Source organism: Culex pipiens, chromosome 2 (genome assembly GCF_016801865.2).
Source record: "Culex pipiens pallens isolate TS chromosome 2, TS_CPP_V2, whole genome shotgun sequence".
NCBI lineage: Eukaryota > Metazoa > Arthropoda > Insecta > Diptera > Culicidae > Culex > Culex pipiens.
This window is the reverse complement of record NC_068938.1, coordinates 135,906,417-135,929,839: the sequence shown is the minus strand read 5'-3', so window position 1 is coordinate 135,929,839 and position 23,423 is coordinate 135,906,417. Positions and strand designations below refer to the sequence as shown.

Genomic DNA, 23,423 nt, shown 5'->3' with positions numbered 1-23,423 from the left:
ATCAGGGAAGTTACCCCTTGGGACAAAATTTACGCAAATCGAAGCGGGGTCGGGGCAACTTAATAAATAAAAAAAAACTTTTTCCGATTTCGTGTGATTTGTTAGAGAATTACCCATGTATTTTATAACAAGTGAACCAAAAGTTGTAGCTTTTCAGATATTTTTTGTATGTTTTCATTTTGAATTAAATGTGGCTGCCTGCTTGATTCCTTTTATATGAAGGATTATTATTAATGGGAATCTCAATGTCCTTAAACATTGAAAGATAAAGCTTGGTTGTCGCAATCGTAATTTTACTAGCAATGCCATCAATTATACATCGAAATGACACCAAATGGCAACATCCAATCGAAAAAAGGAGTTTTCCCCCCTCTCTATACATTTCCTTGACCAAATCCAAAGCCCGTGTTTCCTTTAATGCGCCATAAAGGAGTGTATAATATTTATAGTATCTGCAATTTCATTTTCTTGCGAAATACCGCACATTTGTTATGCTGCTTCATCTGGATTCGGCAAGTCACCACAGCCGGCATTTGGGCCGCAAAGTGTAGTGTAGAGTATCCTTCGGATTGGGTTGCCGGTCGGTTCTGGCGGCGCGGCCAACAGCCCAGAGCCAGAAGTCATCATTGCAAAATCATCTCAGAAAACGGTGCTGTCTTTGCCGCCAAAGTTGTACCACTTTGGCTGGTCCCATGGCACGGTGGGTCCGGTTGAGGAATCATTTGATTTTTTGAATGTTTTAACATTTAGATACAATTGCTTACTTTTGGAAAAAAAAACAATAAAGCAAAATTCCCAAAATTCATTGAATAACAATTAATTTTTAAGATTATTTTAAGAAAGAAAAGACAAAAAATGACTGAAACTAAAATACAACTCAAAAAAACTAAAAAAAAATTCTTACAAAAGTTAAAAAAGGAATCTTAAAAAATTCGAAACGTTTCTCCTCGTGCACACTTGAAGATCAGACGAAGCATAAAACACATAACTCTTGATGCATTTTTAGGATTTTTGATCATTTATTTATGATGCGGGGCCAAGATTACCAGCAGGAGCCCAACCAAAGCCCTTTTCCTGCAGCGTCCGCATCCGAGTGTGGGTTGAAAATCTTCTAGCGTGGCACTTTTAACAGTTCCATTCCGCGGTTTGGCCAATTGGCCGGACGGACAGGCTCTAGAAGGGAAGGGGAAACTCGGTCGACATGAATGGCTTACTGGCTGCTGCTGCTGCTTCTTTGCTGAGGTTGGGAATAAGGCTAATTTATAATTTGTAAATATTTAGTCCTTATGGCTCCCGGAGTGATAGTCTAGCGCCGTACAAGTGGCAAAACCGGAGGCCAAATGGGTTCGTACAGTGTAGGGTGATGAAGGGTTCATGAGTTGATGTTTAGGTTATTTTAATTGAATGCCTTAGTTATAGTGACACTGATTTGTACTGTTCAGTTTAAAACGTTTTTTTTCCAAAGTTTAATATGTAAGATAATGTAACTATTCTTTATTATTTTTCAATACGATACAAAGGCGCCGACTTGGGGGGGGGGGGGGGGGGGATACGGATAAATTCATTTCTGGAGTGTAGACTCCTATGGGGCCGAGTGGCTAGAGTCATAGACAACCAATCCAAAGGTGTGATTTCGAATCGCACCTGATTCTGTTTCGTAGACCTTCCACTTATGAGGCGGATATCGAAACAAAAGTTATTTTTTTGTATTTATTAAATGTTTGAATAGTTGAAACTCTCTGAATAACTGATACAACTTATTTTTACAGATCTTTTAAGAACTACTTTAGATAGAAATAAATCAATTTTAAGTTGAAGGCAATAACTTATCGAAATAAATCTTAAAATATATATATATTTTTAATTATAATACGAATAAATCCTTTTGGATAGACAACTTGACAAAATGTCAAAAATGAACTAAACTCAAAAAATAAATCTTAAAGAGAATATGAACTGTTTATTTTGTAATGATTAAAAGAACCCCCATTTTTTATTCAGGAAAAGATTATTATTATTTATTACAATAAAGGTGCTCAGCACTGGTTAGGCTATTTGCACAAAGAAGAAAACGTTATATGTGAACAAAAACAAAAATTTGCTGGCTCTAAGCACAATCATATATGTAAATAAAGCAAAGAACTGGTCATGCTTGGATGAATGTAAAAACTCATAGATATTTTGTTTTTATAAAACTACTTGTACCAAAAAATTTCATATGTTTGAAAGATTGTGAATACTAACAGATTTATTTGTTGATTTAAAAAAACCGACAGTACTCAAACTGTAGAGGTTTGTAATCTGAAAAAAAAATTTTGATATAAAACTGGTACAAATTTAATTTAAAGTTTATGTCCCAGGTCAAGGTGCGCAGCGTAATAAAAAAAAATGCGACTGGGATCGTAACAGGGATACTACTGTCACAAATTTGCAAAATATCAATAAATTTATGATAATGCTTTTTTTATTCCTAAAGTTTCACGTCTTTTCCAATTTGTAATTCCAAAATTTATACAGATTTTTATTTTTTTTTTTAATTTTGTTTTATTAAAAATGATCAAAATTGCATTAGTTATTATGCTATGTAATCTTAATAGTTCACAATTGATTTTACATGTTTTTTAAATAAAAATTTAAATTTTTGGCAATAATGGAATTTTGAAGGGGGGGGGGGGGACAAAACATAATTTTTGCAATTCCGTTTAAAACTAATTACTTTTCCTGTCATTCTCGCATGATGAAATGGATGCTGAAAAGTTGAACTTATCAGCACTTGTGTTGAAAAGCTATACTTTTTGCAATTCCGTCGTGAAACTACTTACTTTTCCTGTCATTCTTGAACGACGAAGTAGCCTACTTTTCTGTACCAAAAATAACAGAATCGAATAGCAACACTTTTCAAAATAAATGCTGAAAAGTTCTACTTTTCAGCACTGAAATGGGTGCTGAAAAGTTGAACTTTTCAGCACTTGTTTCGAAAAGTAACTCTTTTCAACATTTTTTTTGATTTAAACGATTTATTGACAAAATACATGAAAATTCAACTTAAAATTTCACTCAATGGGTGTTTTTCGAAATTGCAAAAAATGTTGTATGGAACTCTTTGCAAAACTTGATTTTTTCAGCACTCGTCGTATTTATTCAACTCGGTGAACCTCGTTGGATAAATGTACGACTCGTGCAGAAAAAATCCTCTTTTTGCAACTTGTTGCATAAACTACTATTTGGCAATTCCGTCGTGAAACTACTTACTTTTCTTGTCATTCTTGAGCGACGAAACAGCCTACTTTTCTCTTCCAAAAATAACAAAATGGAAAATTTATACCTTTCAAAACCAAACTGAAATTAGTGCTTAAAGGTTAACTTTTCAGCACTAGTATCATAAAGTATCATTCATCCTTTTTCTTTTGTTTTGAACGGTGTTTTGAACCTAACACATTAGGGTGCCCAGAAAAAATGACCCTCTGCTCCACAAGCGAAAAATTGTTTTTTTGGGTTATTTTAAGCATCTGTGCAAATTTTGAGCGAAATTGGTTGAGATTAACCCATTGATACCCGAGCCTAAAGTTGGTGAAAAAAATGTTTTTCATACAAAAATTACTTTTTTAAATCGCTAATAACTTTTCAGGATCGAGTTTTACAGCTTTGGTATGTCCTACAAAGTTGTAAAGCATTAAATTTTTAATAAGAATCTAAGGTTTGGGAATATTTGGATGGAAGTAGCGCACCGTGCAGGCCAAACTGTAAGAAAGTTGGGTATTCCATACATTTTTTCGATTTTTCCCATACAAACTTGACCTTTGAGTATCAATGGGTAAATGTTGACCGATTTTGCTCATATTTGGCCCAGAGTCCTAAAATAGCTCACGGAACAATATTCAGCTTGTGGAGCGAGGTTTTGAGGAAAAGTCCCATATTCTGGGCACCCTACTAACACATGGATGTTTGACATAAAATTCCATTCAAAAGGCGTTTCTTGGAATTACAAAAAAAATCGTTACTTAATCCACGCTTAGTTGGTTGGTGCCTTCCTCACATTCGTTGGAAAGGTCATTTAATTACCTATCCAAAGATAGGTCGCATGATACATTTGGACAACGTTTTCATCAAAATATCTGAGGTCTGGCCTCCAAAAAGTGTATAAATAACACTTAAGTGCTTATAACTTTTGATAGGGTTGTCAGATTTTCAATGTTTTGGACACGTTGGAAAGGTCTTTTGATTACCTTTTTAAAAATGTAAAGCATGCCAGGTTTTCTTACAAAAAACCACCCTTTTTACAATCTTCCGGACTTTTGTTAAAATCGTTTTTTTAGCATAATTTTTGAAGTACTTAACTAAACCCGCATAATTTTTAATAGCGACTTATGGAACCCCAAGACGGATCGAATGACGCCAAAACGGACAGAATCGGTTCAGCCAATGTCAAGATGATCGAGTGACAATTTTTTTTATCAACATCCCACACAAACATTTGCTCAGAATTTGATTCTGAGTCGATAGGTTTACATGAAGGTGGGTCTAGGAGGTCTAATTGAGAAGTTCAGTTTTCGAGTGATTTTATAGCCTTTCTTCAGTAAGATGAGGAAGGCAAAAATGACATAAGCAACTCGTTGCAAAACTTGATTTTTTCAGCACTCTTCGTATTTATCTAACTCGGTAAACCTCGTTGGATAAATGTACGACTCGAGCTGAACAAATATTCTTTTTGCAGCTTGTTGCATAAACTACTTGTAAAGTGTTCATTTGAGTACTGAAAAGTTCAACAACAAGATTTTATCAATATTTCTCTTTTTAAATAATATTGAAAAAACAGACAAATAAACAAAAACAATCAGTAAAACAATCATTATTATTAGGGTTAGTGAAATTTCACGATTTCGCGGACAGCGTGAAATCCGCGAAATTTGGCCTTTTCCGCGAAATCCCGTGAAATTTTATGTTTGTGTGAAAATGTAACGATTTTTCTCGAAATAATTTATCAAACTCAAAAAGGAATAAAAATAATCTTCTGAACTACTGTAGAACTAAGCGAGTGAAAACCCGCTTTTAATTACTAATATAGGGTTAGTGATTTTTGACGATTTCGTGGACGGCGTGAAATTCGTGAAATTTATCAATTTTCTCGGGTCTCCTACGAAAGGCCGAATCCCGAAAGGCCGAAATTCAAAAAGCCGAATTACTCGAAAGGCAAAATTCTCATCAGGCCGAATCCCAAAAGGCCGAATCTCATAAGGCAAACCGTTTGCTATTATTATTTTTATAAACCAGAGTCATGTAACAAAAATTGGTTTCGAAATAAAGAAGGCATAACTTTCTAGCATTGCTGCTAACTAAATTTTTAAAGTTTCTGTTTATTTGCTGCAAAAAATAATTGTAATTATTTGAATTCATTTTGGTACTTGATGACGAATGCTCAAATTTCGGGTTTCGTCAACATAATTCAATAAACAACAAGATTAAAATAGTTTTGGAATGCTTTAATTCGACTCTACTCACTTGTATGTATGTTAACAATATGATCGGTAATGATAAACAGAATGTACTCATTATGTACTTATTTCGCTTAAAACTACCAAAAAGAACACAGTTCGTTAGTTTACTGTATCTTTAAACATCATCAATGAAAATCGTGAAAATATGGACAAAATTATGAATTCCATAATCATTCTGCCTTTCGAGACATTCGGCCTTTTGAGACGTTCTGCCTTCTGTGCAAAAGACAAAATTCGGCCTTTTGAATTTCGGCCTTCCGAGATTCTGCCTTTTGAGTTTCTGCCTTTTGAGGCAATCCCATTTTCATTTTCTCAAATCATTTTTTTTAAATAATAGCTTAATAAATATTTCATCCAAAAAGACTATTTAATTAAATTTTATTAGTTTTCAATTAAAAGGCTTGAATATATATGTATGTCAAGTAGATATGAACCAATTGAAGAAATGTTCAGAGTTTTAAGTTTTTTTTAGAAAATAACTAAATTTAGTATTATGTCCATTCACTGTATTAAAAATTTCACTGCTATTTCATTTTAAAGGTATAGTTTTGAAAGAAATTAAAAGAATCAAGCTTAATTTGATCAAAATAAAATGAAGAGTATTATTTACCTTTGGAATCACATTTTAAAAACATATAAAATTTTGTTTGGGCGAGTTTATTTTTAACTATATGTGTTTATTTGGGTGGATGATTCCCGTGAAAGTTTAAAAATCCTTTTTTTGTTTTCTTTTCTCATTTAGAATAAAAATTTCGATTTTGTTAAAAATTATATTATTTTTGCAAATTGATTTTAAATTGAGTTTTTGAAAAGAGAGCTTAAACCCTTAAAAATATGGTAAATGGGCTAAATGTCGCAGAAAATTCAATTTATTTAACTCATTTTGACTGGAAAAGATTGTTAAATCTTGCTTCGATATGAAATTCAATAAAATGTAAAATGATATAACAGAAAACATTTTAGCTTTATTAGTCGAATATTATAAGGGAAGTTCAGTAAATGAGAATACGCGTGCCCTACATTTTGTTCCAAAATATAAATAGAGCCCATCCATAAACCAGGAAGATTTTTTTTGTGTCGCGTTCAAATTTAGTTAAGATTTTTTTTTTAGTTTATTGAAGAATTAAATGTAATGAAGCATAAAAAGTAGTTTCTGCGATTTAAACATAGGATTTTCAAAGTTATTCTAACATTTTTCAAGTTCCGCGAAATTTGCGTGAAATTTGGTGTTTTGAAATTGAGGTCCCCGTGAAATTTGCAATTTTCGAGCGTGAAAAATCACTAAGCCTAATTATTATGCAAACCGTTTAGTAAACACACGCAGAAATTTTTTTTGTAGAATCAGCTGTACGAGACTTTTTGTTGAATATAATCAACGCCGATTTTGCGTTGAAACAAACCTTGATTTTCTCAATTCCACAAAAATCTTTCGTTGTTTTGAAAAAGTTGCTTTGACGTTTAGCGTTGATTCAACAAAAATCTTGATTTTCAAATCAACAAAACGTTTTGTTGATTGAAATATGCCTTATTTTTCTGCGTGCAGATGAGTACATTATTTTCAAAAATGAGAACTCTGTACAAAATCGGCCGATCTCGAAAATTTTTATTTTTTGTATTTTTTTATTTGGCTCAAACTTTATGGGGGCCTTCCCTATGACCAAAGAAGCTATTTTGTGTCATTGGTTCACCCATACAAGTCTCCATACAATTTTGGCTGCTGTCCATACAAAAATGGTACGTAAATATTCAAGCAGCTGTAACTTTTGAGTAAATTTTCTGATCAATTTGGTGTCTTCGGCAATGTTGTAGGTATTGTTGAGGACTATTGAGAAAAGAATAGGTACACGGAGAAAAAAATTTGCAGATTTTTTATCAAACATTTTTTCACAATAACTCAATTTCCCAAAATATGTATTTTTTGTTTTTCGAGATTTTATGATAAGTTTTAGGGGACAAAAACCCGCAACTTTTGAGTTATGAATTTAAAAAAAAATAGTGATTTTTGAAAAAAATTGGAAAAAATAAATAAAATCCATTTCCGGTTTTGATAGAGAATTGCTCAACTCTGGAAATATTGATACAATATTTGCTGAGAAATTATTTAGGATTATATTCATCCATTGTTTGATATTTTTTAAATTATTTGATTTTTTACCAACACAAATTAAATTGAATGTTCTGTCATACCGAAAGGTCTTTTTCTTTTTTTTACATTTTATTTTTGTATCCATTGTCTATCGGGTTCTCCCTGAATCTTGTACTGCCCTCATACATTTTGCACTGGCTGTGAGTGCCCAAGAAATTATTCGACCATTCAAAGTGGCCTAGCAAAGAAAACCAAAGAGTCGGTACTTTTCTCAGCTTCTTAAATGGTTTGTTTGTTTTTGAAATGGTGAAAACTTTCCAAGATGTGTGGTCAGTTTCTTATTGTTTCAACCATCCCCCTCATACACACGTGAGGGTGGGGAGGCGTGTTCATTTGCCTGTTTGAGTTGAGTGCTGTCCGGAATGGGCTTCACAACCACTCGTGTGTCGAAACTTTGTTTAATAAATTTTAAATTGCATTATTTGCTCATTTCCTATTCTTTGCTAAACTTTCAGCACCGTTTTGTGGCAACAATTTCCTTCTCCTGGCTATCGGTCCGGTACACTTATGCAAATACACACACACATTCACAGCTTTTCGCAGCTCTAAACTAAACATGCATTGTCATTAGATTCGCTTGAATAAATTGCCCCCGGGGAGAGTTTTCCTCCTTGGAACGGAAAGAAAACTCTTGTGGAGGTGTGTGTGTGTGTCTTTGGCACCGCTCAAGTTTCCGTTGTTTGTTAGTTTATGCATTAATTATAACGAAATTTCTCACTAAATATTTTACCATTTGCCTAGGCAGGCACTTTTCGGGGCTGGCCTCTTAACCCGTTTGACCGGGAAATTTAGTAATTTGAGGTGACTTTGAAAATCTTTTTTATTGCAAAACCGAAAAATCATTTTAAGCTTATTGGTTAAAATATGTACAAATCGTACCACTTTTTACAAGGTTAGTTTGAGACAAAAAAATGACTGTTTTGTAATCTAACATTTATGTTAAACATCCTGTGTTTTTAACTTGAATATTTGAACATAAGTATCTGCCTGAAAAGCTAATCTGGTGCCAAATCAACAACAGTCCAAAACCGATCAATGCCACCAATGTTGACGGTACCTGCCAGAATCCTTTCTCAAGGAGAACCGCCAGCATCAGAATCACCTCGTAAGACGTGCCTTTTGAACGGAAAACGGACCATTGGACCCGGTTGTTTACATGTGGTCGCCGTCTTATGAAGTGTTTTATGGTTTGGACTTTGCCACTTTTGAGAGCCCTGGATGTGCCCCGAAGGGAAGAAAAGCTGAAGGTTTGCTGCCTATTGCCCCGGTCCAAGGGGCCAAACAGTCAGCATTCTATACGTCTTCATAATGCACCGTTTGCTAGTTTTTGGGATTCCGTAATGGCCCAGGATGGGAGGGAGCGATGCTGTCCAGTTTTGCGGTGGAATAAGATTTCACAGCGAAATAGGGGAGTGAGGGGTTGATTTTGACCATACTTGTATCTTGTATTGAATTGAAAACGCTACGCTATTCCAATAAAACAATTTAGAAAACATAAATTGTGTTTGTTTTTTTTTTTTACTTAATGCATAATAGAATTATTTTTGTAATCAAAAATATGATTTGAACTAAGTTCTATTATTTTTTGCTGTCAACTAGGGGAAATTTTCGTATTTTTATCAAATTAAGGACTCGGTCCTAATTGTGACCAATTTGCAAATTCTCAGTTTTAAAACAAATTATTTCGCAAAGGTTTTGCTAAAAACTTGCTTGTTCACTTCCCGAAAACGAAACTATTGGCACTACGCCCCCCGGGGCATGGCCTTCCTCTAACGTGGGATTTCTGCTCCAGCGCCTCTGACGAGACAGGAGAAACCGGGACCGACGTTTTACTTCACCATCCGATAGAAGCTCAGTGGATAAGGCGGGAATCGAACCCGCGTCTCATAGCATCATCGGGATCGGCAGCCGAAGCCGCTACCCCTGCGCCACGAGACCCACTGTTCACTTCCCATTAAGCTATTAATAACTTGATCTGGGAAGCTGTAATCAAACGCCAAAGTGCTAATATGCCAACATTAGAAGCTCGATGGAAATACATGCCGTTCCGCCGAATACAAAAATAATCGAAAGATAAAAAAATGGGAAGGATTAATCAGCAGCTAGAAAACGAATGATTTTTTTAATGATTGTTTTATAATTTTGCGCAAACTGGCTTTTCTATTTACTAAAGCCAATACAATAGTAGTTTATGCAACAAGTTGCAAAAATAAGATTTTTTCAGCACGAGTCGTACATTTATTTAACGAGGTTTACCGAGTTGGATAAATACGACGAGTGCTGAAAAAATCAAGTTTTGCAGCAAGTTCCATACTACATTTTTTGCAATTCCGACATACACCCTTTGATGGAATTTTAAGTCAATTATCAGTCAATTGCCAGTTCACTGATAAAATCAAAACAATATCGAAAAGTAATTTTTGCAATTCCGATGTGAAACTTATAACTTTTCCTGTCCTAGTTCAAGCACTGAAATGGTTGCGGAAAGTCGAACTTTTCAGCAGTTGTATCGAAAAGTAAAACTTTTCAATATTGTTATGATTTTATCGATGAATTGACTTAACACATAGAAAATCGATTTAAAATTTCATTCAAAGAGAGTTTTTTGGAATCACAAAAAAGGTGTATGGAACTCGTTGCAAAACTTGTTTTTTTCAGCACTCGTCGTATTTATGTACGACTTTTTCTGAAAAAATCTTCTTTTTGCAACTTGTTGCATAAACTACTATTTCTAAACTCTTATTTTTGGCAAAAAGGTAGCAATTTTGTCATTCGAGAAAGACAGTAAAAATAAAAACAGCTTTGTTTCTGAAAGCGTAATATAAACTATTTGTGCACGTAAAGATATCTAGTTACATTTTTACATTTTCATAATTTAGACATTTTTTCTATTGAGCATCGGTTGAAATAACAATGGTGATGGTCTGGAACGAATCAATTAAAATAAGTATTTTTGCCTTCCTCACTGAGGTAAGGCTATAATCCTGCTCTAAAAATGAACTTTTTATTAAAAGCTCGAAGACCCACCTTCATATATACATATCGACTCAGAATCGAAAACTGAACAAATGTCTGTGTGTGTGTATGTGTGTGTGTGTGTATGTATGTATGTGTTCAAAAATCTTGCCAAGTTTTCTCAGCACTGGCTGAACCGATTTTGATCGAACCAGTTGCATTCGACTTGGTTTAGGGTCCCATACATCGCTATTGAATTGTTTGAAGTTTCGATAAGTAGTTCAAAAGTTATGTATAAAAATGTGTTTTCACATATATCCGGATCTCAATTATATGCATGTAAACGATGTCCAGATCCATCATCCAACCCATCGTTGGTTAGGTAATCAAAAGACCTTTCCAACGAGTCCACAACATCGAAGATCTGGCAACCCTGTCTCGAGTTATGACCACTTAAGTGATATTTATGTACTTTTTTGAAGCCGGATCTCACTTAAATGCATGTAAACGATGTCCGGATCCATCATCCGACCCATCGTTGGTTAGATAATTGAGAGATCTTTCCAACGAGTCCACATAATTGAAGATCTGGCAACCCTGTCTCGAGTTATGACCACTTAAGTGATATTTAAGTACTTTTTTGAAGCCGGATCTCACTTAAATGCATGTAAACGATGTCCGGATCCATCATCCGACCCATCGTTGGTTAGATAATTGAGAGATCTTTCCAACGAGTCCACAACGTTGAAGATCTGGCAACCCTGTCTCGAGTTATGACCACTTAAGTGATATTTAAGTACTTTTTTGAAGCCGGATCTCACTTAAATGCATGTAAACGATGTCCGGAACCATCATCCGACCCATCGTTGGTTAGGTAATCGAGAGACCTTTCCAACGAGTCCACAACATCGAAGATCTGGCAACCCTGTCTCGAGCTATGACCACTTAAGTGATATTTATGTACTTTTTTGAAGCCGGATCTCACTTAAATGCATGTAAACGATGTCCGGATCCATCATCCGACTCATCGTTGGTTAGGTAATCAAGAGACCTTTCCAATGAGTCTACAACATCGAAGATCTGGCAACCCTGTCTCGAGTTATGACCACTTAAGTGATATTTGTGTACTTTTTTGAAGCCGGATCTCACTTAAATGCATGTAAACGATGTCCGGATCCATCATCCGACTCATCGTTGGTCAGGTAATTGAGAGACCTTTCCAACGAGTCCACAACATCGAAGATCTGGCAACCCTGTCTCGAGTTATGACCACTTAAGTGATATGTATGTACTTTTTTGAAGCCGGATCTCACTTAAATGTATGTAAACGATGTCCGGAACCATCATCCGACTCATCGGTTAGGTAATCAAAAGACCTTTCCAACGAGTCCACAACATCGAAGATCTGGCAACTCTGTCTCAAGTTATGACCACTTAAGTGATATTTATGTATTTTTTTGAAGCCGGATCTCACTTAAATGCATGTAAACGATGTCCGGATCCATCATCCGACCCATCGTTGGTTAGGTAATCGAGAAACTTTTCCAACGGGTCCACATAATTGAAGATCTGGCAACCCTGTCTCGAGTTATGACCACTTAAGTGATATTTATGTACTTTTTTGAAGCCGGATCTCACTTAAATGTATGTAAACTATGTCCGGATCCATCATCCGACCCATCGTTGGTTAGGTAATCGAAAGAACTTTCCAACGAGTCCACATAATTGAAGATCTGGCAACCCTGTCTCGAGTTATGACAACTTAAGTTATATCTGTGTACTTATTTTTCTGGACCTAAAAAAATAGCTGAAATATGTGTCCAAACCACTCATATTACCCATTGTTGGTAACAAGTGAGGAAGGCATCAACGACATAGGTGGATTAAGTTAGTTTTTTATTCAAATCAGAGTCATCTGTGTTTTTGTCGGGAATACAACGTACAAAGGCAAATTTTCCTTGGATGAAGTGCACATTTGCACATAATCTAGGACTGCGTCGAAAACAAATACCTGCCTGCTTCTTGGAAAAATATAAGTTTTATACCTGCTTCGTTTCGTTATACTTTCTTTGCAAGTGTTTATAGGTGAAATAGGCTCCTTGGCGATGGCTAAGATTGTGGACCTTGTTCTAACGCAGATCCTAGCAATTGCCTTCCAGCAAAAACCCGACTTTGCTTAGCTTAACAATAATAACTATAATCTTAAACTGGCAACACACAGCACAACACCAGCACACTGCACTCTGGAGGCTATTAATTTTGTTCAAATTAGAAAGTTTAGCAGAAAAGTTTACCTCGCTCCCCCGGGGGTGTTGGGAGGGAACACCAGAAAGACAACCGAGAAGTGGGTCCTCACTTGGATTATGCTCATGCATAGCCACTACTGCTGCTGGCTGGTGGTGGTACAGCTGGTAGACTCTAAAATCCTGACTAACAAACCCCACCACAACTGCCACCACTTTGGGCTCTTTAGGATATAGGCTGCTCTCTGCCGAGGACCAGCGGCAACCACTCGAGGAGGCCGGAGAGAGCACTATTCCCACAACAACAACAACTCGTTCACATTTCAGCATAATTATTCAACTTTTATTTAATTAAGCTTTGGAACAAACAATTACAATGAAATGCCGTCGCAGAGTTGGTTGGGGCTTGAACAGGGACGGTTGAGGGAGGTGGTAACGGACCGACAAGTGATTCTTGACAGATTCTAAAACTGCCCAAGTAACCATCCAGCACTAAAACAAATCACTGTCCAGCACTAAAAGCGCTTTTACAGCTGCGAGCTAATGCTAAAGTGTTTTGACATCTGCATCAAAAGCGCTTTTGCAGCCGATTTGCAGCTAAGTTTGGACTTTATATTTCTGATTTCCAGCTGGGCCCCTACTGTTGCTGTTCCACCCCTGCAAATTGTCAACAAAGTTGGGAGAGGCAAAAATATTGCTCTCTCACACTCTCTCAATTCTAATTTTAGTTTGTTTACCACTTTACCGACTCAGCTGTTCGAGCGGAGAAGCCAATTTATTTGATTGAACTTGCTTTGTTGGGGATGTGATGCCAGATATCAGAAGTGGTCTTCGATGTTAACTGATGGTTCCTGCGCCCGGGTCGTCACGCCTGTATGGGAAATGTTTTACTAGTGTGATTGAACAGTTTCAATTGCCGTTGCATCCTCTAACCAAACACTCGACATTTGTAAAAGATTTCCACCCCTCGATTTCAAGAGAAAATATATTTCTTTGAGAGGAAAGCAAAACGTAATTGGAGTTGGACTTAAAGACATTTTATTCATTACATCGCACCTTGCATCACATGGTTATTCACGAACCTAACAAACACGACACTCGACTGATACTCGCTATTCGTACCTGCAGCCGGGGCACCGTAATCACGAAATGTCCGCTTAGTTCACTGTCCGCTGCCTTCCAAATCCGTACGAGAGCAATTCTCTACAAAACCGGCCGATTTCGACCATTTTTATTTTTTGTATTTTTTGATTTGGCTCAAACTTTGTGGGGGCCTTCCCTATGACCAAAGAAGCCATTTTGCATCATTAGTTTGTCCATATAAATTTCCATACAAATTTGGCAGCTGTTCATACAAAAATGGTACGTAAATATTCGAAAATCTGTAACTTTTTAAGGAATTTTTTGATCAATTTGGTGTCTTCGGCAAAGTTGTAGGTATTGTTAAGGACTATTTAGAAAAAAATAGGTACACGGAAAAAAAAATTTCCCGATTTTTTTATTAACTTTTTTTTCACAAAAACTCAAATTCCCAAAATACGTATTTTTTGATTTTCGAGATTTTTTGATATGTTTTAGGGGACAAAAATCCGCAACTTTTGAGCTATAGAGAAACATGGTCAAAAAATCTGCCGCCGAGTTATGATTTTTTGAAAAACTGGTGATTTTTGGAAAAAATCGAAATTTCATACATAAAATTTTTTTGGCCTCATTTTTTTATGCAAAATTGAATTTGCAATCGAAAATTACTTTACAGATTTTTCGATAAAGGGCTCCGTTTTCAAGATATAGCCACCGAAAGTTTGATTTTAGCGAAATATTTGCAGTTTTTCAATTTTTAAAAATAGTTACCATGAGTGACCATTTCTAAAAATATTTTTTTTTGAAAAGTTCAGAAAATTTGCTATAAAATTGTCTAAGAAACATTGAAGATTGGACCTCTGGTTGTTGAGATACAGCGGCTTAAAGAAAAAGAAACACGAAAATTGAAGTTTTCTAAGTCTCACCCAAACAGCCCACCATTTTCTAATGACGATATCTCAGCAATTAATGGTCCAATTTTCAATGTTAATACATGAAACATTCGTGAAATTTACCGATCTTTTCGAAAAAAATATTTTGAAAAAAATTAAATCAAGACTAACATTTTAAAAGGGCCAAACATTGAATATTATGCCCAATAAAAATGCTAGTATTGATTTAATTTTTTTCAAAATATTTTTTTCGAAAAGATCGGTAAATTTCACGAATGTTTCATGTATTAACATTGAAAATCGGACCATTAATTGCTGAGATATCGTCATTAGAAAAGGGTGGGCTGTTTGGGTGAGACTTAGAAAACTTCAATTTTCGTGTTTCTTTTTCTTTAAGCCGCTGTATCTCAGCAACCAGAGGTCCAATCTTCAATGTCTCTTAGACAATTTTATAGCAAATTTTCTGAACTTTTCAAAAAAAATATTTTTAGAAATGGTCACTCATGGTCACTATTTTTAAAAATTGAAAAACTGCAAATATTTCGCTGAAATCAAACTTTCGGTGGCTATATCTTGAAAACGGGGCCCTTTATCGAAAAATCTGTACAGTAATTTTCGATTGCAAATTCAATTTTGCATAAAAAAATTAGGTCAAAAAAATTTTATGTATGAAATTTCGATTTTTTCCAAAAATCACCAGTTTTTCAAAAAATCATAACTCGGCAGCAGATTTTTTGACCATGTTTCTCTATAGCTCAAAAGTTGCAGATTTTTGTCCCCTAAAACATATCAAAAAATCTCGAAAATCAAAAAATACGTATTTTGGGAATTTGAGTTTTTGTGAAAAAAAAGTTAATAAAAAAATCGGGAAATTTTTTTTTCCGTGTACCTTTTTTTTTCTAAATAGTCCTTAACAATACCTACAACTTTGCCGAAGACACCAAATTGATCAAAAAATTCCTTCAAAAGTTACAGATTTTCGAATATATACGTACCATTTTTGTATGAACAGCTGCCAAATTTGTATGGAAATTTATATGGACAAACTAATGATGCAAAATGGCTTCTTTGGTCATAGGGAAGGCCCCCACAAAGTTTGAGCCAAATCAAAAAATACAAATAAAATCCATTTCCGGTTTTGGTAGAGAATTGCTCACGATTCTAATGGGTGGTGTTTCCGCAACACAAATGTCATGATGGAATTCCAAGACGTGGGTTTTGATTCCTGAAACATATATGTTTGTTTATTAACGACGCAAAACTGTATTTTTTTGGAATACTTACGAAAATAGTAAAAAAAGGCGTTCAGTTGCAGCTTTTTCCAGTCCTGATCTTGCTTGCCATGTTGATTTTTCTACGAGTGAGCGAGAGCTCTGTTTTGCTTTGTTCTCCTTCTCGCTCACTCGCTCTCACACTCACTCAAAATGGTAGACGTGATGCCAGTTTTTTTAGAAACAGCATGACAGTGTTGCTAGTGACCGCTGTAAATCAGCTCTATTCCAGCTGTTAGCAGAGCAGTTGTAATAGAGCTAATTTGCAAAGATCTTAGCTGTTTTATGACAGATTAGCTGGTGAATGCTGTTTACCAACTAATTTATGATTTGTTTTAGTGCTGGATGGTTGCTTGGGTGGTTTTGGATGCGACCTTTTGATGATTGAAAAGATTTGATTGAAAATAAATACCTGTTGAAAGTTAATGCTCATTGCATAGAGTGCTTCGACTTTTGATTCAATGTTTAGTGTCAAAAAATGATATATTTTATCTAGCAAGGAATTGTGATTGCGGTAGACCTATCTCTCAGTATAACAGGCAATAAATCAAAACGGTTTTAGATGACAGGTAAGGGCAGTATTTATAGTACCTTGTAGAAAGCTAGTATAAAAGCCACGCGTTGGTACTAGAGCTCTATCAGTTTCAGCTGTACAAAATTAACATCAACAATGGATCTTTCTGCGATGCCTTCCGAGCTAACCTGGACCATCCTGGACAGTATCGATGATCTTTCGAGTCGAAAAACGGCATCCCTGGTGTGTAAAGCATGGAATCACATGCTGTTCACCTCGACAAAGGCTCAGCGTGACATCAACCTGAGGATCTTCAGTCGGAACCGCGGACCAGCCGCTGATGAGTCGATGTTTAACGAGCTGTTCGATTGCATGATCGCTAGCGATCGTAACTACGTGAACGTTGAGTTTTGCTACGTGAACTTTGAGATTCCGGTGGCGTGGGACTTTCTGATGTTTTTGGTAAACGTGTGCCAGAGCTCGATCAGAAGGTTGAAGTTTGAATCTTGTGATGGCCTGTACCGGCGAGATTTGCTAGCTGTTTTAAAGATGACAAGTTCACTGGAAGAGTTGTATGTTTTGAACAGAATTGGATACGATGGGAGTAGTGTTGAAGATTTCACGATTCCAAGTCTACGTAAGGTATCGCTGGATATGGACAGCTACCAGTTTTACAAAGATGTTTGTGTGTTAGCTCCTAACGCGACAGACGTAGCCATCAAATCAAGAGACGGCACTTACAGAGTTTGCCTGGATATTTCTGTGATAGAAACGTTGAAATCCCAGCTTAAAAAGCTTACATACGAAGCAGAGCGATCTTTCAGCAGTGATAATTACTACAAACTTGAGCTACCAAATCTGGTTGAGCTTAACCTCAAGGTACCTGGAACGATCAATCATTACTTTATCAAAGAAATGAAAAGTCTCCAAACAGTTAAGTTAGAAGGGAGAATTACGGATGAGGTGATAAGTGCCCTTAGCACACTCTCGTCACTAGAAACCGTGGGTTTGTTCTGTAGCGAATTGTATGAGAGCTGTAACTTCAGTTCTATCTCTACTTTGAAAAACCTCAAATCACTGCTCTTACGAGGGCTCTACAAGTACTCTTGGAAGAACGTAAGTTTACCAAAGCTACAGAAGTTGCACGTCGAAACCCTGGGTGAAAACTTTCTTGAGTTCATCAAGCAAACACCTCTAACTTCACTGGAGATCCACGATATAGATCTGAGCAACACTCAACTCAAACGCATCAGCAGACATCTACCCAAGCTGGAGCGCTTGGAGTTGGCTTACTGCGAGAATATCTCCGACGGCGGACTCAAAAACCTCAGCCAAATGCGCAGCCTAAAGGAACTCCGCCTCTGGTGTATCGACGTATCCAGCGACATGTTCAAACGGTGGAAGTTTCTGCCCCTTCAAAAGCTGCTCATCTACTTCAACAACGAGATGGAAGATCCCTGTCTGGATGATATCGCGGCAAAGATGCCCCTGCTTAGACAAGCCGTATTCTACGACTGCTACCGGATCAGCTTGAGTGCAGTCGAGAAACTTCAGCGCCGACTGCCGCGTTGTGAAGTGTTGGAGATCTACCGGGGTGATGGTGTGCCGCGGTCGCTGCTGCATGAGACGCACATTTACTTCCGGAGTGCAGACTTTCCACGTGGGGTGCTGAAGCAGGAGTGTCCGTTTTCGTGGTATGACTGAAAATTGCAAGTAGTTGTATATTTAAATAAATGATCTAAAATATGAACATATTTGTCTTGCATAATTGAGTCAAAAAAAAATAGAAGCAAACAGAACAAAATGAGACAATATTTAAATAATTTCTCATACCCCTTTTTTGGTATATTAAAAAAGTCATTGTTTAACTAATTTTCTAAATTGAATGAGCAGCAATTCCCCACGAAAACATCATGATTCGAAAAAAAGTTCTCCGATCGGGCTGAATTTTTTCTGGGGGTTCCTTGATCGAAATAATTAGATCCGTATTTTTTTGTTTGGCCATTAGGGGGACCTACGCCGTGTTAGGGTGGTCCGAAAAATTACAAATTTCGTCGGTTTTGACAAAAACCACATTTTTCAAAAAATCATTACTCCGCATCATTTCAACCAATTTTAGCTGTCTTGAGCGCAAACGAAAAAGTATTAGACAGGCTGTTAAGGAGAAATAGTTAAAAGTTCCAAATATCTAGCCTAACATTTGAAATCAAATGAAAACTTAAAATGATCTTTTAAAGGTCTTGGGACCAAAGATCCTATGTCTGAAAATATTTTTATAAGATTCCTCGGGAAATTTTACATAACATATCAAAAAATGGTGAAGTTATGTTTACAATTTTCCAAGATACGATTTTTTGAAAATAAAAACTGAGTTTTTCGACGCGCCGCGTGCAAAAACTGGAAAATGTCGAAAACGGCAGAAAATCGTCTTTTTTCACTAAAACTACGATAACTTAAAAATTTTAGCGATGACACCTATACATGTGAGGGTACCACAATTTTCGTAATTGAAATTCGCAACTTTTGGTACCCTAACGAGTATAGGTTATCGCTGAAATTTTTAAGTTATCGTAGTTTTAGTGAAAAAAGTCGATTTTTTTGCCATTTTCGTCATTTTTTTTCGTGCGGCGCGTCGGAAAACCCAGTTTTTATTTTCAAAAAATCGTATCTCGGAATATTGTACCCTAACACGGCGTAGGTCACCCTAATGGACAAACAAAAAAAAATAGGGGTCTAATTATTTCGGCCAAGGAATTTTGAGCCCGATCGGAGAACTTTTTTTTTAAATCATGCTGTTTTCGTGGGGATTTGCTGTGAGATTATAGAGACCATCCACAAACCACGTGGATTTTTTTTTTTTGGAAATCTCAACCCCTCCCCCATCATGGACAATTTCCATACAAATAAAATCTTTTTTGTATGAAGCGTGGACAATCGCCAAAGCATTAAATTTCCAATGAGATTCTCACTTTTGAGAATATTTGGATGGAAGTAGCGCACCGTGCAGACCAAATGGTAAGAAAATTGGATTTTCCATATATTTTTTCGATTTTTCCCATACAAACTTCACCTTCGAGTATCAATGGGTAAATGTTGACCGATTTTGCTCATATTTGGCTCAGAGTTCTAAAATAGCTCAAGGAACCATATTCAGCTTGTGGAACGAGGTTTTGAAAAAAATCCCATATTCTGGGCACCCGATTGCAGATAGGTTATTTGTTTCATGAGGGGTCAAAACGAGGTCCTAGCAGGATTATGTGTAGAATCGACGTAGATTAGGCAATTTGGACCCAGTTAAGTAATAATTCAAGTTTTAACTTTGTAAAAAAGTTTCAAAAACGTCTCAACTGACAAGGCTAGGTTATAAGATCAAGAGAAAAAGCCAAAATGAGTGGAAGTCCGACTTTTCAAGCTCTTGTTCCAAATTTTCCGGCAAAAACTGGTACCAAAAGTTCCAATTTGCTTTCCGTGCAGCCCAACTAAGTGCACTGCATCGCGTTCTCAAACAATGCCCAATGCCTTGCTTGCTTCCATTACCATTAGAGCCCTTGTTTACCGCAAGAAATTAGATCGTTGGGGCTTACCGTAATCTAAGTGCTTCACCGTCCTACTCGTTGCGGGAGGTGCATTATTGATCAAAAGAAGAATCGACACCGGACGATGCGATGTGGTGCAATTTGCACATCAACTTGTATCAGCCGTTCTCTGATTGTTACATGTTGCTTCTCCACTGCTGCAGATCCTCCTCGGTTGTAGCAAGTGCGTGGTAATTAATAATTTAGGCTGTTTAGTTTTACACAACCGTTTGCCGCACAGCACATTGTCGAGCTTTTCCCATGCCAAACAACACGGGTTAGTGTCGACGCTGGTCCTTTGGAGTCGAAAGCTTCTTCTTCTTCTCTTCCGCAACTCCCAGCCCTGCCATCAAAGTCATTAAACTGATAGGCCCCAGTCGTATTGACTACAATCGGAAACGTTTAATTAAAATTCTACAAACGAGAACCGGCCATCGATGTGGGAGCTCTTCTTCGGTAAATCAGATCCAGAGGAGAAACCCATTGTCCATTGTCCGGACGCCAAAGCTCAACTATACTCTCGCTCTCGGATAGAGTCAACTAGTTCAGCGGCCAGAACCGTGCGCTCCCCGTAAGACAAACAACCGGCGAGTCCGAAGTAAAGCTGTCCCCGTCCATCCATCGAAAGTCAATATCGGGCTAAATAATCCCCCGGATGGCGATGCTGCACGGGATAGTTAATTAATTATTCTTATTCATCTTAATCTCTGAAGCACAAAATCCTGAAATTGAAGTTCCCCCTCTCTTTTACCATCCCCACATCCACAGGTAGGACGCGGCCGGCATTTCTTTCCCAGGTCCAAGCCGGAGTGTCCCAATCTGGTGCCGCATCGCCAGAAAGCCAATCAAAATTCAAAATATCATCTTGCCGGCTCCGCATGCCTTTTTCTGGCTTTCGCGTCGCGCCGCGCCACGCCACAGTGTCCTTGGTGTCCCACCTGGTCAATACTGCCGGAGCTGCTACTACTTTTTCCTGTCCCATTATTGTCCGCCGGATTCTGATGACGACGACGACGATGACCGGCGATACACTCTTTTGCTGAACTGGGGAGGACGCTCTGGATGGTAAAGGTTGCGTTTGAAAGAAATCGGACACCACGACTAAGCATTTCGTGATTTGACCGAATCGCTAGATTCCAAGGAATTTTAAATGAAATCCAAATCAAATACACTCAAACCCCGATGGTTTGACACCAACTGTTGTCAAACGAACGGGGACACTTTTTAGTTTGACACCCCTTTTACACGGAGTTCACACACACACTATCAAACGTTTGTTTTGATAGTGTGCGTGAGCGCCGTGTAAAAAGTGACAGTTCGTCACTTTTTAGTTTGACTTTGACCAACCAACGGGGTACAAACTAAAAAAGTGTCAAACGAAAAAGTGACCAACCACCGAGAGTTGAGTGTAGTTAGCTCTACAGCATTGCCTTACCCAAGTAACATTTTAGGCTTTATCAAAGCTGTCACAACCGCTATAAACCTATCAGCCAAAACCAACATTGAAACCCCTTAGTCGTAACAAACTCCCCAGAACCTTGATAAACCCCAGTAAAACGCCAAAAGGACCTCCGCAAAAGGTTGTTACGGCCTATTTATAAAACCTACATAGGAGTTCAAGGCTTTACAACTGAATCCTAACAACATCCTCAAAGCCTTGATAAAACCTTTGTTAAAACCTAGTCAGGAGTTATGGAAAAATTACATTTCATACGTCTTCAAACGTCTTATGCCAAATAGGTTTTATTTTGGCAAAAATAAGTCTTCGTCTTGCCAAATGAAATTATGGAGATGGTTGTCAAAAATGGCGATGATAAATAATAGATATTAGAGGTAATCCAAATAATTTGAAAGCTTATTTCTCGCAATTGATGGCTCAAATTCAGCTGCGGTTGAAATTTTATTGATAAATGTAGGGGAGATAGAGCCAAAAAATTTAACTCGCTTCATCAAAAATCAATATTTTGTAATCATAGTGTTTAATGTTAAAAAATATTTTATTGCAATTCTCTGAAAAAAATGTTCAAAATATTTTTAAACATCTATCGCTATATTAATCATACCAGAAATTCAGCATAAATGTGTGTTTTCATCAAATTTAAATCAAATTTTTCAGTTTTCTATTTTTTCAACCAAGATGGCGGTCAATCAAATTCAATCAGAACACGCGTTTAGCGCCATATTTATGCACTGCTAATTGGCCGCGTTAAATGCTTTTTCAGGAGCTTGTGGTTTTAAGTAAGCTTTTTGCATGCCTAATGGCACTTGACAGCTGAAACACCCTGGGTTTTAAAAAAGCATGCGATAAAACCGTTTGGCATGACATTGCCATTGGGTTTTCAACACTCTCTTAAAACTTTCATAAAACCTTATTAAAAGCCATTTAGCTTTTATTGTCACAAGGTTTTATGTCCGAGGCATAAAACCTTGTTAGAACCTACTAATCAGCTTTTGCTTATTGGTTGCGGTGAATGCCAAAATAAAACTATAAAGCAATCAAGATGCTATCATAAAACCTCAATAAAACTAAGTGGTGGCTAGTTGGTATAAAAATGTTACTTGGGTAGCGTTCTCGATTGCGTGATTCCTACTCGAAACTAGGTGTCAGAAGGCTTGAAACGGTGAGACAATCCAAACCTCTTTTTACACCTAAGCTTCCATCCCATCGGATTCGAACTGACGACCTTTGGATTGTGAGTCCAACTGCAACTCAAAAAATGCCATCAATGCAAAAATGGTGTAAAAATCACTTTCCTTAGCTATCTTTTGGTACAAATTTTATTTGGACCGCTCTTCATTGGTCATCAAGGATGATGCATGGCAGCAGTACGCTGGCGCGCCATATTCTTATACTTGGCCAGGTGACCTCCGGTTTTCCCCGTTCCCATTTCTCCACCCTTCTCACACCACCCTCGCGTTAAACGATGGAAACAGTTTGTTTTAATTGGATTTCGACAGTGTAGTGGCTACTTCCACCCTTTCACTATATTCTCTTCTGAGTTTTCCCGCGACTATTTTTCTCCGTTTTTCAATTTGGGAGAAAATCTCTTTTACACCCCTCCTCCTCCTGCTGAAAAAGGACGACGACAGCGGATTGAAAACTTTGGCACAATTGAAAATATGATTCGCTATCATTTCGGGAAATTGGATTCATCGGAGAAAAAAAATATAGACTTGCGAGCTCGAATTAGTCATGCTTGGTGATGGATGTTTTTTTTTAAATAATAAACTTGTTATTTAAGACTTAGGAT

The 23,423-nt window shown here is 37.0% G+C and overlaps 1 protein-coding gene across 1 annotated transcript in view; it reads left to right on the top strand.

Moving 5' to 3' along the window:
* The first annotated feature begins 541 nt into the window (after nt 1–541).
* Nucleotides 542–23,423, top strand: part of LOC128092881 (uncharacterized) — a 262,971-nt gene continuing 240,089 nt past the window's right edge. The window contains exon 1 of the mRNA XM_052707905.1: nt 542–552. The gene's annotated coding sequence lies outside the window, so the exon portion shown is untranslated. The remainder of the gene's footprint in view (nt 553–23,423) is intronic.